Raw genomic sequence first — 17,203 nt, 5'->3', positions numbered from 1 at the left:
GTGTTCACCTCAATACCTGGCTCAGGTTTGAGTTTATTAATAAGAACTTTTAAGATTCATGCTACACATAAAAGACCCCCAAAGACTCCAACAATAAACTTCTACATCTGATAAACACTTTCAGCAAAGTATCAGGATATAAAATTAACACACAAAAAATAAGGTAGCCTTCTTATATACAAATCACAAACGTGCTGAGAAAGAAGTCAAGGAAACAGCATGTGGTATTTTGAATAAGAATGGCCTCCATAGGCTCATATATTTGAATGCTTAGTTATCAAAAAGTGACACTATTTGAAAAGATTGGAAGGATTAGGAGGTGTAGCCTTGTTGGGGATTTGTGTCACTGGGGGTGGGCTTAGAGCTTTCAAAAGTCCATGTCAAGAGTCATTCTCGATGCTTACAGATCAGGATATAACTCTCAGCCACTGCTCCAGCACCTTCCTGCATGCCACCATGCTCCCCTGCCCCAAGATGATAATGCACTAACCCTCTGAAACTGTAAACAAGTGCCCAATTCAATGCTTCCTTTCATAAGAGTTGCCTTGGAATTGTATGAACCAGGGGGTCAAAGATACCACAAGAAAACCCACAGAAACAACTAACCTGGGCTCATAGGAGCTCACAGAATCTGAACTGACAACCAGGGAGCCTACAAGGGACTGACCTAGGCCCTCTACATATATGTGACAGTTTGTGTAGCTTGGTCTACTTGTGGGACTCCTAACAGTGGGAGCAGGGGCTGTCCCTAATACTTTGGCTAGCTTTTGGGAACATATTCTTCATATTGGGTTGCCTTGCCCCCCAGCCTAAATACAAGGGGAGGTACTTAGTCCATAGTCAACTTGATATGCCATGCTTTGTTGATACCCATGGGAGGCCTGTCCCTTTCTGAACAGAAACAGAGGAAGAGTAGTTGGGGGGGGATGCAGAGGGGAGGTTGAGGGAGGTAATGGAAGGAGAAGAGGGAGGGGAAACTGCAGTCAGAATGTAAAATAAATAAATAATTTAATTAAAAATATTTTTAAACTAGAAATAAATCCAAAGAATTTTTATTTTAAAAAAGGAGTTCCCTTAGTCATGATATGTTTCTTCACAGCAATAGAGCAGTGACTAAGACATAGTACCTTTCAAAATTGCCTGAAAAAAGAAAAAAAGAAAGGAAATATCTTTGGATAACTCCAAGTAAGTGAAAGACTTGTATAATAAAAGACACTGAAGAAAGAAATTGAAGATTCCTCATGCTTTTCCTTGTGAAAATGGCCATCCTATCAAAAGCAATCTACAGATTGAATGAACTCTCCATCAAAATTTCAATGCAGTTCTTCACAGAAATTGAAAGAACCTGAGATGAGATAGGCCAGAAGACTAGAGGAAAACCAATGCTATTGTTCTGCTAAAGGAAGCTGTTGTGGAATATTAAAATGAGTTCCACGCCGGGCGGTGGTGGCGCACGCCTTTAATCCCAGCACTTGGGAGGCAGAGCCAGGAGGATCTCTGTGAGTTCGAGGCCAGCCTGGGCTACCAAGTGAGTCCCAGGAAAGGCGCAAAGCTACACAGAGAAACCCTGTCTTGAAAAACCAAAAAAAATAAAATAAAAAATAAAAATGCGTTCCATTCTTTTATGCTGTGGAATATTTGTTTAATGATGCAAAGATGTGTTGCTTTCTTTTATGTTGCATTTGTTTAACTCTGTAAAGCTGTGTTACTTTGCCTGTCTAAAACACCTGATTGGCCTAATATAAAGCTGAACAGCCAATAGCTAGGCAGGAGAAAGGATAGGTGGAGCTGGTAGGCAGAGAGAATAAATAAGAGGAGAGAAGAGGAGGGAGGAGTGTGACAAGGAGAAGGCAAGGAGGATGCCAGGGGCCACCCACCCAGCCACACAACCAGTCATGGAGTAAGAAGGAAAAAAGACATAGACTAGAGAAAGGAAAAAGCCCAGAGGCAAAAGGCAGATGGGATAATTTAAGTTAAAAAAAAGATGGCTAGAAACAAGCCAAGCTAAGGCCAGGCATTCATAAGTAAGAATAAGTCTCTGTGTATTTATTTGGGAGCTGGGTGGCAGGCCCCCAAAGAGTGAAAAAAGAAAAACCAACTACAGGAACCTAACACTAAAATGACTCCTAAGGACGTATACTCATTGATGAGTGCCTTGCGCAGCCATCATGAACAAAGCATCCTCTTGCCATAGATGGGAATTAACACAGAGACCCACCACTGGGTTGTGCAGAGTGAGAGACTTGGAACACTCAGTCCTAAATGGGATGTCATCATCAAACCCCTCTCCTCAGGGCACATGGAGCTAGGCTGAAGAGGAGGTGGAAAGTTTTGTTTTGAGGCTCCCAACAGAGAAGACTACTCAGACACAGTCCAAGAGCCAATTGGAAGACTTTATTACAGCCAGCTAGTGACTACACCTGTGTGTTTGGGGTCCATGTGTATCCCAGTGCCTTTCTCAGGGTCCATATTTAAGTGAGAAAACCACATCCTGGCTGGAGACCCCCAGGGGTCTTTTCCCAAGCTAAGCAGATAGTTATAAAAGCCATATGTGGTTAGTAAAAAATAGGCCAGGCCTATCTTGGCCAAGAGCCCACATCCTTGAGCTGTTTTTCTTTCGTTTCCTCTTACAGTTACTGGCACTTTTCTCAGCAAGACAAAATTTATCTGAGGTACCAAAATGTAGTTACCAAAGTCAACTTACACTCAAGGTTTGTAAGAGGCAGAGGTGACTGATGGGTAACTTCAAGGAAACATTGCTTTCCAGACATAGCAGGACTGAAGTACAAATGAACTCACAGACTGTGACAGTACACACAGGTTCAAGCCAGATGGGGTCCCAGTGCCGAGACAGGGAAGTAGACAAGGACTCCCACTCCTAATCAAAAAGCTAGCTGCAGAGAGAAAAGCTAGAGAGAACTCTCTGGAGTTCTCTCCAATGGAGTCTCACTGGGTATGTTAATCACACTTTACGGTAGGCTACCACACCCAGGAGTTGTTAGTCAACACAAAATGAACTCAGTGGTGTGAGTATAGACTTTTTGTCTCACATTGCCTTGTTTGGGTGTTTTTTATCTTATTGGTCTTTTGCTTGTATATTTTGGTTACTATTTTTGTGGGGATTTTTTTGGAGGGGAGTGTTTCTGGTTTTTTGCTTATTTTTTTTTTTTAAAGAAAGAGAGAGAAAGGGTATAGAGTTGGGTCAGTGGGAAGCAGGGAAGTGTGATCAGAATATATTGTCTAAAAAAGGCTGTTTCAATAAAAAAAAATAACCGTCTCATAAGAAATTTTAAAATTTGGAATGACCACCTGCAAAATAGTGTGAGACTGCTGCTAATTTTGAAGTCAAAGTTGAGACAAAGCTTTATCTTCCTTGGTGAGTGCAGGGCCACTCAGGCTTATATTTCTCTAGAAGTTGAGTCATTCAGTGTCAGCTTGAAGTGACTCACAGCACTCTGCCCTGTGCCACATCTGCACTCTGCCTTACCACATGCAGTGCTATTTGGATGTTTCTCTTGACCTGTCTTGCTAAGGACTGTGTTGTGATTCCTCCAAACCAGACATTTATACTTTTATATTTTTGACTTCATTAGATTCTTCTCTTTTCTATCACTCATCTTTTGCACGGTTTATTGTAGTTCTCTTTTCATTCAAACTTCAGTGCATTCACTTACCTTCAGCAGCTGCTTATCAAAACAATTTTAACGCAATGGGCTGCACTCTGAACTGTTTTCCTGGAATCCTGCACACTCTGATACACAGAATTATGTTATCATTCAATTCTGCATATTTTTAAAATCCCACTAAAATTATTTCCCTGACTCTTGGGTTGTTGATCTGTATGCACTTTAAGCTTTTCAAATATATTAAAATTTTTGTTGATTTTTTCCCCTCTAATTTTGATTGTGGAAATTCAAACATATAAGAGTGTTGAAGCATTTTACAGTGACCATCCTCACGTGCACTGCCCACATATCACCTTTAGCATCTATGTGCTGGCTTAGCATGTACATTCACTTATCTATTGGTAAATTTACCTGTGAATTTATTTATTGTTTTTAAATGTTTTTAAATGAAATGGATTTACATCACTTCCATCCTTCTTTGTATCCCTGCCCAGCTACCCTCGCTCAAACCCCTCCCATGCTCCCCATTCTCAAGTTGATAACTACTTTTAATTTGATTATATTTGTTACATATGTGCAAATTTTATATATTCCATCTCTTTGATGTGTATGGTTTCAAGGCTGACCAGTAAGGGGACATAATATCTCTGAGTTAGGCTAATTCTCCTCCCAGCAGTCAATACTTGCCTGTAGTTCTTTGTCTAGGGATAGAATCTTTGAAAATGTTCCCTTCCATATTAACATATCCATTGGTACTGCCATTGTTTTGGTCTTGTTTGTACAGCCATCTCTAGGAAAGATTGTTCACAGAAGACTTCTGTAGCAGGTGGAATAAATACAGAGACGTACAGCCAGACAATATACAGAGAGTAAGAGCCTTGGAACACTCAGCCCTAAAAGGATGTCTCCATCAAATCCCTCTCCTCAGGGCTCAGGGAACTGTGGAAGGGGAGGTGACAAGAGTGTAAGAGCCAGAGGGGATGGAGGACACTAGCCACAACAGGGCTGGCGCACATAGGAACTCACAGAGACTGAGGGAGCATGCACAGGGCTTGCATGAGTCTGCACCAGATGGAGTCTTAGAACTGAAAGGAGAAGTGGACACATGCCCTGCCATTAACACAGAAGTCATCTCCATTGATAGCAACTTTCAAATGAAAAGTCAGTTTTCTCCAAGGGAGTCTCACTAGGGAAACAATCCATGTGGGGAGGTCTCGTGACCAGCAGTAGATGGCCAACATAAAACAAACTCAATGGCATCTTTGGAGGTTCTGTGTCTCATAATGTTAAGCTAGGGTATTTTTCGTTTGTTTGGGTTTTGTTGTTGTTGTTTGTTTTAACCTTACAGATCATCTATGTATATATCATGGCTTCCAGTTTAAGGGTTTTCTGGGATTCGTGTGTGTGTGTGTGTGTGTGTGTGTGTGTGTGTGTGTGTGTGTGTGTGAACATCTGTGCCTCTATTTCTATATGAGTTTCTTGTACTTTTTCTTGGGTTCTTTTTTCTTACTTGTTTTGTCATTGTTGTATGCTATGCATGTTGTGTGCTTTTTGCATGCTGTAAAGATGTGTCTTTGCCAAGACACCTTCTGATTGCTTTAATGAAGAGCTAAATGAGCAATAGCTAGGCAGGAAGAGGTTAGGCAGGACTTCTGGGCAGAGAGAGAGGAAGAGGAGACAAATTTAGGCTCGAGAGAGTCACCAGCCAGATGGAGAGGAAGCAGGATGTGCAATACAGAGTCAAGGTAACCGAGCCACATAAAACAATGTTGATTATTAAAAAGATATGGGTTAAGTTATAAGAACTAGTTAGGAACAAGCCTAAGAAAGCTGAACTTTCATAATAAGTCTCCATGTCATTTTTTGTGAGCTGGCGGCCCAAAGAAAAATCCATTTGCATGTCATAGTCTCATTTGTTCGTTTTTTATTTATCTTATTTTATTATTCTCTAAGATGACTTTTTAATTTAAGAAATTTTTTAGTTCATTTTACTTCACAGATCCCTCATTCATCCCTCCTCCCTGAACCCCCACCCCCACCCCTTCCTCCAAAAGAACCAGGGCTCCCATGGGGAGTCAGCAAAGCCTGGTACATTCAGTTGAGGTAGGGCCAAGCCCCTCCCCGCTGCATCAAGGCCTAGAAAGGTGTCCTACCATAGGAACTGGGCTCCTGAAAACCAGGATGTGGGGCAAAGGGAACATTCCTCTGCTCTTGGTGCGAGTGCAAACTTGTACAGCCACTTTGGAAATCAGTATGGTGACTTCTCAAGAAATTGGGAATCAATCTACCTCAAGACCCAATAATGCCAGTCTTGGGCATATACCCAAGGTGTATGCTCAATCATATCACAAGATGATTGTTTTCTAATGAAAGACAGAAAGGGTATGGATCCAGATGGAGGGGAGGGGAAGAGGAACTGGGATGAGTAGGGGGAGGGGAGACCATAATCAGAATATATTGTGTGAAAAAAATCTATTTGCAATAAAAGAGAAAAAAAAAAACTGTGGAGGAAAAGGAAGAATGTCGAGGGTCAGAGCCATAGGTCTGAAATAGGCTTGTGGCTTTTCAGATGGTGATAAGCTGGGGGAAGGGAAAGCAAAGGGAAGAAATGAGTGGCCAGAAAAAGCTTGCTCATGCACAAAGGGGGCCGAGCCTCAGGTCTCCAGCTATGCTGGTGGGTTTGCAGATGAAAGAGGGGATTTATTTTTGTATGACTTTCAGCCTTTTTGGCATGAGTGTGCTTCCTCCTACAGTCTTCAGCGGTTACTTACTATAATTCAAAGTTGCTTATGTTTTTTCTTTAGAGGTGGGATTTACATACATTAACCTCTTATGCATATGTTCCCTGAATTTGACAAGTGTGCAGCTTTGTAATGCAAATCGCCACACAACTGAGAACATTGCAACCACCCCAGAAGGGTTCCTTCTGTCCCTTCCTACCCTTCCCTCGCACCTGCAGTTTTAACTCTGGTTACATGAGATCAGGGATAACATGTATATGTGCTCTGTGTAAGGCTTCACTCACTAAAGTGTGGTTTTGTAGAGACTCACTGTGGTATGCCCATCATCTGCTTATTTACATTGCTGGGCTCTGTTCTGTGCCACCTTTTGCTTTTCTGCTTTTTTTTTTTTTTTAATTTCCTTCGGGCATGGATGCTGTGGGTGACAGCACTTGGCTTCATAAGGAATGCTGTGTCACACTCCTCAGTGACAGCACCTCCTCTGTGTCCAGCAATGACTGCATGCTTCCTTCAGTCTTCCCCGAGGCAGCTGTTCTCATGCATGTATACTGATTTCTCGCTACTTTTAGTTTTCCCTGGAACAGAGTGAGAAAGTGTTGGGGGAACTCTTTGAAGGGGAACTCTTTGACAGCCAGCTTACTCTGTCATCAAATCTGTCATCAGATGTTACCTTTTTCAGTGGTGTTCTCATGTCTTGCATTAATGCTTTTTTAAAATGTTTTTACTGTCTCCATCTATCTATCTATCTATCTATCTATCTATCTATCTATCTATCTATCTATCTATCTACTATTTATCATCTACTTATCTATCAATCATATGTCTATAGCAATCATCTATCATACGCATATCATATTTTAAAATAGACTTTATTTTTAGATCACTCTTAGGTTCAAAGTAAAGTTGAGAAGACAGGACACACGCTGTCCCCATTCTTCACATCTTCTTCTAAAGTAGGTCATTTGTGACTACTGCATGTTGGGTCACAGAGTTTCCCTCCTTTTTTTCTATTTAAGGTCAGTGCTAAGGGGTGCCTTCTATCACTTTTACCACCTCTCATTCATCTAATTTACTTGCCAGATCAGAGGCTAACGTGGAGGATGTTCACAGAGTGAAACTGAGAGATTACCCGAGGAGGAGGGAGGGAGGACTAGAGGTGGGAGAGTTGGAGTGAGCTGGTGAGAGGAGGTGGCTGTCTATAGACAGGAGCTCCCATGTGGGGTGGAGGGAAGGACTGGTATCTATTTGGCAGGGGTGAGTCGGGTCAGAATGGGAAAGATGCCAGTAGAGTTGATAAGCTGGAGGAGAGCAACAGCTCAGTATTCAGGATTGTGGAAAGAGTAGGGGGATGGTGGGAGTAAAAAAAACTTTTCTCCTAGGTCTAGTTATTCAGGGTGACAATAACTAGCCCCACTGCTAGGAGAGCTGCATCAAAGTAAGCTAGCAGCAGCAGCAACAGTAGATACAGAGCATTGAAGGAAGGGAACAAGGAGAACTAGAGGACTAATGTAAAGAGTTGTATCTGGCCTGAGGTGAAAGGCATTAAGGTTTCTCTAGAGCATCTAAAAGATCTCATTATAGATGTATTGGTAACAAATGGAGTTGTTATAGGGTGAGAGCCATTGGGAAAACTTATGTGGAACATTTTGTTTGGGCATAAGCAGAAGTTCAGTAAGTAGAGCATTTAAAAGACAGACTGAAAACTTAAGTATGGGGACAATAAGGAGGAAAGAAGTGACCGAGAGGAGGGGCCAGAGTGGGTGGGAACCAAAAGCCCATTCATAGAAAGAAGCTTGTGGTTGAGTTTTTGTCTGGTCCATGTGTCTTTGGGCCCCATCTCAACCCAGTTAGGATTTGTTGGTGTGGAGGCATCATCATTCATGGAGGAGGACTCATATCCCATTCTTAGCAACAGTCAGATCTCATCTCCTTTAATTTTTGCAGCCAAAGAAGCAAGCTTATCCTGAAGGATGTTAGGATGATCTGAAATTTCTTTAAGGTTTTTTGAGAGCTGGTGGGACAGAGAAGCTAACTGATGCAAAGAAGCCTTCAGTCCCACTGCTTTGGTTCTGAGTCTTATAAACAAACAAACAAACAAACAAACACCATGGCCAGAAGGATGAGTTGGATGACCCAGGACCCATACCCACTTCCGAGGTCAGCTGAACTGCTTTCAGGGCTTTGGGGATGCATGCCTCTTAATTTTTTAGAATTGACAAAAGGGGCTGTGTAGAAGGGCAGCAGTTAGAGCACCTCACAGGACGGTCCATCCAAGAGGTCAGATAAAACTTAGCAGATGGCAAAGATCCATAACGCAGTCAGGGGGCAATAACTGTACAACTTGTGGAGAACGTCAAGAGACAAAGTTAATGAGAATAGCTTTTACATCAAGATTAACAAATTTTATTTAGTGTCCTAGTTCTGGTTACTACTGCTGTGATGAAACGTCATGACCAAAATAAACTTGAGGAAGCAAAGGTTTATTTCACTCACGGTTCCATATAAGAGTTCATTATTAAAAGCAGCAAGGGCAGGAACTCACGCAGGGCAGGAACTTGGAGGCAGGAGCTGATGCAGGGGCCATGGAAAAGTGCGGCTTATTGGCTTGCTCCTTCTGGTTTGTTCAACCTACTTCCTTATAGAAGCCAGGGCTACCTGCCCATGGAAGGCACCATCCGATAATGGGCTCGGCCTTCCTCCATGGATTACTAATTAAGAGAATACCCTACAGTCTTGCCTATAGTCTAATATTATGGAGACATTTTTTTAAAAATTGAGGTTCCCTCCTCTCAGATGATTTTAGCTTGTTGTCAAGTTGACATAAAGCTATCCAGCACATAGTAAAGTTAAATTCCATTGTACAACTGGCTGGGCTATATACTAGAGTTCTGTAGAAAGATAAGGCAGCTGTAATTATCTATGGTTTACATCAGGCTTCTGCATGAGGAACAAGCACCTGGAAGCTTTGTAGAAGAAGTCATTTAAATCTTACCATCTAACTGACAATTTAAAAGGACACCAGGAAAACACAGCCTTCTGAATCAACTAAGCAAGGCCCATATGAACTTTCAGAGACTGAAGCAGCAAGCACAGGGCCTACATGGGTCTGCACCAGGTCCTCTGCTTATATATGATTGCTTTCAGCTTAGTATGTGAACAAGTGAATCTCTGATTCTTATGCCTATTCTTGGGGCTCTTTTCCTTCTGGTGGGTTGCCTTGTCCAGCCTCGATGTGATTTTTTTTTGTTTTATTGTATTTTATTTTGCCACAAATAGAAATAATGAATAATATGTTTTTTTAAAAGAGTGAAATAGAATTCTATTGAGTAATTTTTATAGAACTGTCCAGCAGTTTCTAATGATACCACTTGGATAGTCTAAATAATTACTCAAAACTGTGAGTTTAATGACAGAATATCTGGCAGCCTCCTTTATCAGAGAACATGGATGGTTAGGGTATTGTCTTAGGGTTTCTATTGCTGTGAAGAGACACCATGACCATGGCAACTCTTATAAAGGAAAAGCATTTAACTGGAGTGACTTACATTTTCAGAGGTTCAGTCCATTATCATCATGGTGGGACACGGTGGCATGCAGACAGACATGGTGCTGGAGCAGGAGCTGAGAGTTCTTACATATTGATCTGAAGGCAACAGGAAGAGAACTGTCTCACTGGGCATGGCTTGAGCATGTATGAGACCTCAAAGCCCATTTCCACAGTGGCACATTTCCTCTAACAAGACCTCACGTACTCCAACAAGGCCATACCTCCTAACAGTGTCACTCTCTTTGCAGACCATTCTTTCAAACCACCACAAGTATGGACCCTGGAATGAACTTTTGCTAAGAGGTAGAACTGAAAGCCAGAGAAAAGGACATAACCAATGAACTAGCATGCAGATTTCCTACTTATTGGGTGGTAGACTTAGGTACAGGGTTGCCCTGTTCACAGCATCCTCCTATGTCAGTTTGGGAGAAATTGAGGGCAGAGTAATTGCTCTTTGTCTGTCTGTTGTTTAGACATTTAGGATGTGAGTGCACACTCTAAGATCCTCCACTGGACAAGAGAACCCACTTCTTTCCACTCTGCCCTGTCATGAGACATGAGGAGTAATTCATGTTCCTTATAAATGAGAAAGAGATTTTTCTGGTCTGGCCTACACAGTCGGAATTAGTTAGGCCTACACAGCTAGAGACAGGAGAAACAGACGTCTGGTGGGTCTTATTTCCCTATATTTCTTATCCTATAGTGAGGCTAGCATGCAACTTACTCTGATGGAGTTGTGCCCCATCCAAGGGGAAAGGTACTACTTGATCCTAGGGATGTCCTGCCATGCAAATGTATTGAGAATTTAAACTATTTTTCTCAAGCACTCATTTTTTTATAACCAGCTTTCAATATTCTTGATTTTAAGTTAAATAAACTAAGTTTACTTTAAACTTGACTGATTTGTTTCAGGCTTAACTTTGACAACATATACAGAAGACTATATAACGGGAGCTAGAAATTGGTCTCTCCCTCCAAACTTGTCCCTGTACTTAGCATGACTACAAACAATTCAGAGCATATTAAAGAACTTGATTATTTATAAGGTGACATCATAAACTCCTCTCCTTCCTGAATTGTTTGCCCAATGTGAGACAGACTATCCTAGAAATTAGGTTGTCTCAACAGACATTCCTTTCTGGGTTGACCAAGGTCAGTTGTGATCTCATAGGAATTCAGTTTTTACAACCAAGGCACTCATCAGGGAGCCTATGATAGACCAAAGCATGGATACCATCGAAGTCCAACTTAGTGAAGCCAATGGGTTTTTGTTTTTTGTTTTTTTGTTTTGTTTTGTTTTTTGTTTTTTCGAGACAGGGTTTCTCTGTGTAGCTTTGCGCCTTTCCTAGAACTTGCTTTGTAGATCAGGCTGGCCTCGAACTCACAGAGATTTGCCTGCCTCTGCCTCCTGAGTGCTGGGATTAAAGGCGTGTGCCACCACTGCCCAGCGCCAATGGGTTTTATTGGGGTTACTTACAGGAGTGTGGGAGAGGGGTTACTTAGAGGAGTAAAACTTTTTCAAAGACAGCAAAGCCCACCCCAGTACATGTGACAGCTCACAGAGTTGGGAACCTGGAGCATACTACACAGCCTGCAGGTAGCCCAGCAGGTTGGAGAGTGTGCTTTCCACATGCCCTCTTCCAGGCAGCTAGCTAGGTTGGTTTCTGCTTCTTCCAGGCAGCTGGGCTGGCCTCAGAGTCTTCTTTGCAGCTTGGCTTGTCTCAGTGTGACTCTCATTAGCCTTTGCTTATTCTTAGATGGGAGGGACCTAGTGAATCTGGTTAGCTGCAGGGATTTACTGAAGCTATTTTACTTTTTTTTTAACCTCTGGCTTAAACAGTTTTCTGCAAGATGGAATGTTCCAATCTAGGATGAGACTGCTACATGACATCAGCCCACTAAGTAAGAATTGCTTGTGTTAATGTAGGGAGTGGACTCTGAGAACACTCCTTCATGGTTAGGGTCAGTGATGCTCCTGGACTGACAGGATGAGTTTCCTACATTGTGGGGGGAAATATTTGCTGATATGACAGATGGGAAAAGTCACAGTGAACAGGGTTCCATGGGTCAGGCTGAGCCGTGGGGAGAATTGCTGGGGTCTGGTTTTCTACCAAGTGGTGTCTAGGCTGCTGCTGTTCCATTCTCCAGAGGTGAGGGTTCTCCCCATCTGAATTAGTTACTTTTCGGTTGTTGTGTTAAAATGCCATGACCAAGGCGGTTTATAGAAGGGTCTATTTGGGGCTTATCATTCCAGAAGGATAAGAATCCATCATGGTGGGGAAGCATACCAGCAAGGAGCGGGAATGCTGGCAAGTGGCCAGAGCAGAAGGCTGAGAGCTTACATCTTTAGCCAGGAGCACAAAGCAAAAAGAGCACACTAGAGGTACATAAGGCAAGGCTATAAAGCTCTCAAAGCTTGCCTTCAGTGATGTACACCCACCAGCAAGGCCACACATCTAAACCTCTCCAAACAGTGGCATCTGCTAGCAACCAAGTGTTCAAATACCTAAGCGTATGGAGTCATTAGTCATTCAAATCAATACACCATCTGCCCCTAGCAACCAAGTGTTCAAATACCTAAGCTTATGGAGTCATTTGTCATTCAAATCAATACACCATCTGCCCCTGCCTGATCCCCAGGAAACACCTGCTTCCTCTAGGTTCTGAGATTGCAATCAACAACCCTAGCCTTTAAGTAGCTTTCTTAAAGTGTCATTTGGGTTTTTTCTCCCCAGAGTGCTCTATCAAAAACTGTTGGCCTCAGTGATGCACACAAAAGAGGGAAGGCTAGTTTTGTTCTGATACAGGCTGAGTGCTCTTGCTGGCTGCTCAGGCCAGAGAGGGCAGGATGCTGAGGCTAGCACAGTTCACAGGTGGGAAGCCAGAACAGGAATGAAGTACTTAGGGATAGATGATCGTGTGAACTAGACAAATGCTTGCACTGCAGCTTGTGATTTTGTAACACACTTAACTCTTGTGATGTCTTTGTTAACGTTTTCCTTAGCTTCCAGCAAACACAAATGTATGGATAAGTCAGGTACAGTGAAACACACCTATAATCCCAGCACTTTAGAGGCTAAGGAAAGAGGATCTGGAGTTAAAGACCAACCTGAACTACACAGTGTGACTCTGTCTCAAGGAAAGAACAAACAAACAACCCAAGACAAAACAAACAAACAAAGAAACAAGAAAAACATAAAAACAAGTTTATAACTAGAATCACAGAGAGCATCTGGGGCTGAGTGGAGGCTGAGTAGATCCAGAGGAAGAAACAGGGACTTCGCTGGAGAGGGATCATGTAGGAGGGCCAGCCTCCCAGCCCAGTGCAATGAGACAGATAGACAAGCTGTTGGAGTGGCACACAGGCGTATCCCTGCAAAGGATTCCAAGCTTTGGAAACTCCAGTAAAGCTGTAAAATACGATGGGCTCTGGAGACACCTGTGCATGGATGTGGGGGTTAGGTTTCTGCTTTTCATGAGTGATTGTGGTCAAGATCTGATGCCTCCTTTTCTGGAGCTGTGGAGTGAGCTTTGTACATGTAACTGGATTTATATAGACGTGTTAAAATATTAATACACTTGTCTTCAGAGATCATAACTAAGTGGGGTCCCAGGAGTTCTGTATGTCCAGACTGCTGGATGGGTAGGAATCAAATATAAAAGGAACAAATTGGCCTCCAGGGACTGAAACCTGGCACTGAATATCCCCATGTGTACCAGCCCCTAGGCAGCTCCAGGACATGGACAAGTAGAACTCCTGTGTACCACAAGCAAAGGGAAGAGCCAACACTTGACTATCCTATCCTACTGAACAAGGAGGGTCCAAGGTCATCTTCACATCAGTTCCCATTTAATTGACGTGAGAAGGCAGCCATCAAACTATTCCAAGTACGGTTCTCCTTAGATGTAGCCCAGGCAGGCATATCTGACTCTGTGATGAGTGTTCATACTCCCAAGACCCAGAGGGGTGACCAGCACACATGTCAGTCTTTTTAATGTACTGGATGCATTGTGGATAAGGACATATTGCCGTGTGTTCTACAGGAGCCCATCAAATGTCTTCAAAACTTGCTTGCATAGATCTTCTGTGACCAGCTTCCCCTCGGTCTTCTTCTGAGCTCTCTTTTCTGTTTGGGGTGGAATAGTAGACATTCCTGCAGTTGCCTCTGAAATGAAAATAAAAAAATTGACCCATTGTGCCTTCTGATCTTCAGGAATCAAAGCCTCCCGTATTCTTGGCTGTCATACCTGAGATGGAGTAGGTAGGCCAGCTTCAAGGGGCAGAGGACAGGCCAGATGCAGGACTGTCCACTCCACTCATTATTGACTCTGTAGCCCTTGCTCTTTATCTTTTGCCTGTTAGTGACCTCCACTGAGTGTGACCATTATGCCAGCCCAACCACCCAGCATTTTACCACAGACAGAACAGAGTCCCCACCAGTCCCATGGGCAGTTGCTACGTCCATGGCCACACTGCCACACCTCATTGCTGGGCTGCCTGGGTGCCCTGCTCTGTGGATGATTGCTGCTCCAGGTCAGTGAGGGCAGATGAGCATTGGTTTTGAGGCTTATATGCTACAAATATGGTCACTTGTTTTGGACCATGAGATTTCCTTATGCCAGTGTTGCAGGAACCTTTGATTACTTATTAGTTTTATAACTCAGTATTGTTCCTTTATGGAAAATTGACTAGAAAGATCAGATATAGTTGAAGCACATATCATATCTTTAAAAAATATTTATATTTTATTTTATTTTCTTACTGTTTTTTTTAATACATCTCAACTGCAATTTCCCCTCCCTTCACTTCTCCCAATACCTCCCTCCCCTCTCCCCCAGATCCACTCCTCCATTTCCCTTTAGAAAAGAGCATGCTTCCCAGGGATATCAGCCAAACATAACAAGATACAATAACACTAGGCACAAATCGTCATATCAAAGCTAGGCCAGGCAATCCAGTAGGAGAAAAAATGTTTCAAAAGAGTCAGAGACAGCCCCCACTCCTGCTGTTAGGTGTCTCACAAAACTAAGCTAACAACTGTAACATATATGCAGAGGACCTAGTGCAGACCCATGCAGACCCCATGATTACTGCTTCAGTCTCTATGAGCCCCCATGAGTCCAGCTTAGTTGATTCTGTGGGCTGTGTTCTCCCGGTGTTCTTGACCCCTCTTGTTCCTACAATTCTTCATCTCCCGCTTCTTTGGGCTTCCCTGAGCTTCAAAGGGAGGAACCTGATGGAGATCTCCAATTGGGGCTCTCTCTGTCTAATGTTTGGCTGTGGATCTTTGCGTCTGTTCCCACCAACTGCCAATGGAGGCCTCTCTATGACATCACATCATATCGTGATGTATTCTAGTAATTGCTCAAATCTTGAGTTGTGCTGAGACTGTTGCATTTGCTGTTATGTTAAGTGGGTGAAGTATTGTGAGAGATTGAAAATGTGTATACTGACAGAATTTGAGGACTTTGGAGGATTTGAAACTCACGGCGGCCAGCAGTCATTTTGTTTGTGAAGTGTGGATCATTTTAGCTCCTTTGGTTTTTTTGTAATGACTGAATCTGATGGGTTACTTTCTGCACTGTTCTATGACTGCAAGAGATGATTCACCAACCTGCTGTGGGCATTCTGGCTCTGTAGGGAAGCCAATCCGCTGCCAAGAGCTCATGTGTCTTGTCTTCTATACCCAGTGCCAAGAACATGGTGGAACTGAAGTCTTGTTTACAGGTACTAACCTTCATCTCCATAGACTTCACACACTCTGTCCTCATGGGAGGATTTGAAAACTGCAATGAAAAGTTGCGTACACTCATGACCAACCTCAGCTGTGAGGTCCCACATTGACTGTACTTCCCATTCAATGCAGTGAGAGTGGCCCATGGTCATTCTCCCCATACAATGATGGACCAATCAGTGTTGATAGGTCCAGTTTATTGACAGGACTACATCACACCAAGATGATATAGTGAGGTGAGGTAAAGCCATAGACTATGCTGAGGAATTGTTCATTAATGAGAAATACATCTTCCTACAGGGATCAAGTGTACATGACTCTCAGCCAAGCTGTCTTGAAGGCATCCCCAGGGTAGAAATCATCATAGGGGTCAGTGTCCTAGAGCTGTGTGTATGACCTCAGGTGCCCGCTTTCTCCATGCCTTAGGGTCCTGGTGTTTCAGCTTAGGGACTATGGCCCCCCACAGGGACTCCTGTTTATCTCAAAGTGTGTAATTGCTCTCTGAGGGCCACTCCCTAGCAATCTCAGTGTCCACCCCAAGGGGCAGACCCCACTTTAAGGTCAACAGCAAACAAAAGAGACACAGGGCTCTAACCTGTGGCCTCACTGCATGTTCTCCATGACATGTAGACATCTTGGACTTAGATGGACACTCAGGGATAACTTCTTTTTCCATGTGAGATGATCCTTTCTCTGCTCACTTCTTCCTTTTGGGCATCTGCCTTCCCTGCTTTTTCCTTTGTGTGTGTGTGGGGGGGGGGGGGGCGGTGATTCTCAAAAGATACTTGGTTTTGCCCTGACCTATTTCAATATTAAAAAAAAAACAGTTACCAGAATCACTTTGCTTCACAGTTTCAGTTTGAAGCTAAGTGCTGGGCTTCTGTAGGTCTGCTTTGTGACCTATCTGGGCTGTTGATCAGTGCTGAACAGAAATCTTGCCCTGTAGCTTGGCTCTGAGGCAGATCTGGATCTCTGAGAGAGGCATGGTGGTTTCCTGTGAGTCTGGCGCAGACTTCAGGGCTCAGAGCCACCTGTGGCCCAGAGCTGCAGGCAGACAGGTACTGGGGGCTGAGATGCAGACAATAGGGATTTGGGGGCTCAACTGAGAAGCCCTGTGTGCTGTATGAGGCCATCGGGTATCTGCAGGGAATGCTGACAGACCAACCTTTGCTTTTGCAGGGACAAGTATCAGCCCTGGAGACTCTATGGGTTTTTCTTGATTCTTCAGTGGGAGGAGGTACTGGTGGGGTATCAAAAGCTCAGGTCCTGCTCTCAAGCTCACCTTGTTGGAGAAAGGCCTTGATCTGTGCATTCGCAGGGGAGAGGATACACTTCCTGGTTCAGGACATACCCTGGTGTGAGTTCTTCATTTCCATGTAGCCAACAGCCCACTCATGAATCTCCAGAAAGGGTCTGGGTCCACTCAGTCCCATGGAGACACAAGGGAGGAGCAGCAGATCTTTTTTTTTTTTTTTTTTTTTTTTTTTTTTTTTTTTTTTTTAACCACATGCTGATCAGTCTACCTGCTTCTTGGCCTGAGAGGCCCATATGCTT

General features: G+C 43.3%; 1 long non-coding RNA gene across 1 annotated transcript; it reads right to left on the bottom strand.

Annotated features, from left to right (window-relative positions):
* Window positions 1–13,742: 13,742 nt before the first annotated feature.
* On the bottom strand, window positions 13,743–15,223 carry LOC131898862 (uncharacterized). Its single transcript, XR_009376035.1, has 2 exons — window positions 14,975–15,223; window positions 13,743–14,080 (listed from the first exon to the last, which is right to left on the bottom strand). It is a non-coding gene; the product is annotated as an uncharacterized LOC131898862 (long non-coding RNA).
* Window positions 15,224–17,203: the final 1,980 nt, after the last annotated feature.

Source organism: Peromyscus eremicus, chromosome 1 (assembly GCF_949786415.1).
Source record: "Peromyscus eremicus chromosome 1, PerEre_H2_v1, whole genome shotgun sequence".
NCBI lineage: Eukaryota > Metazoa > Chordata > Mammalia > Rodentia > Cricetidae > Peromyscus > Peromyscus eremicus.
The sequence above is the reverse complement of the archived record's forward strand: the minus strand, read 5'-3'. Positions and strand labels throughout refer to the sequence as shown.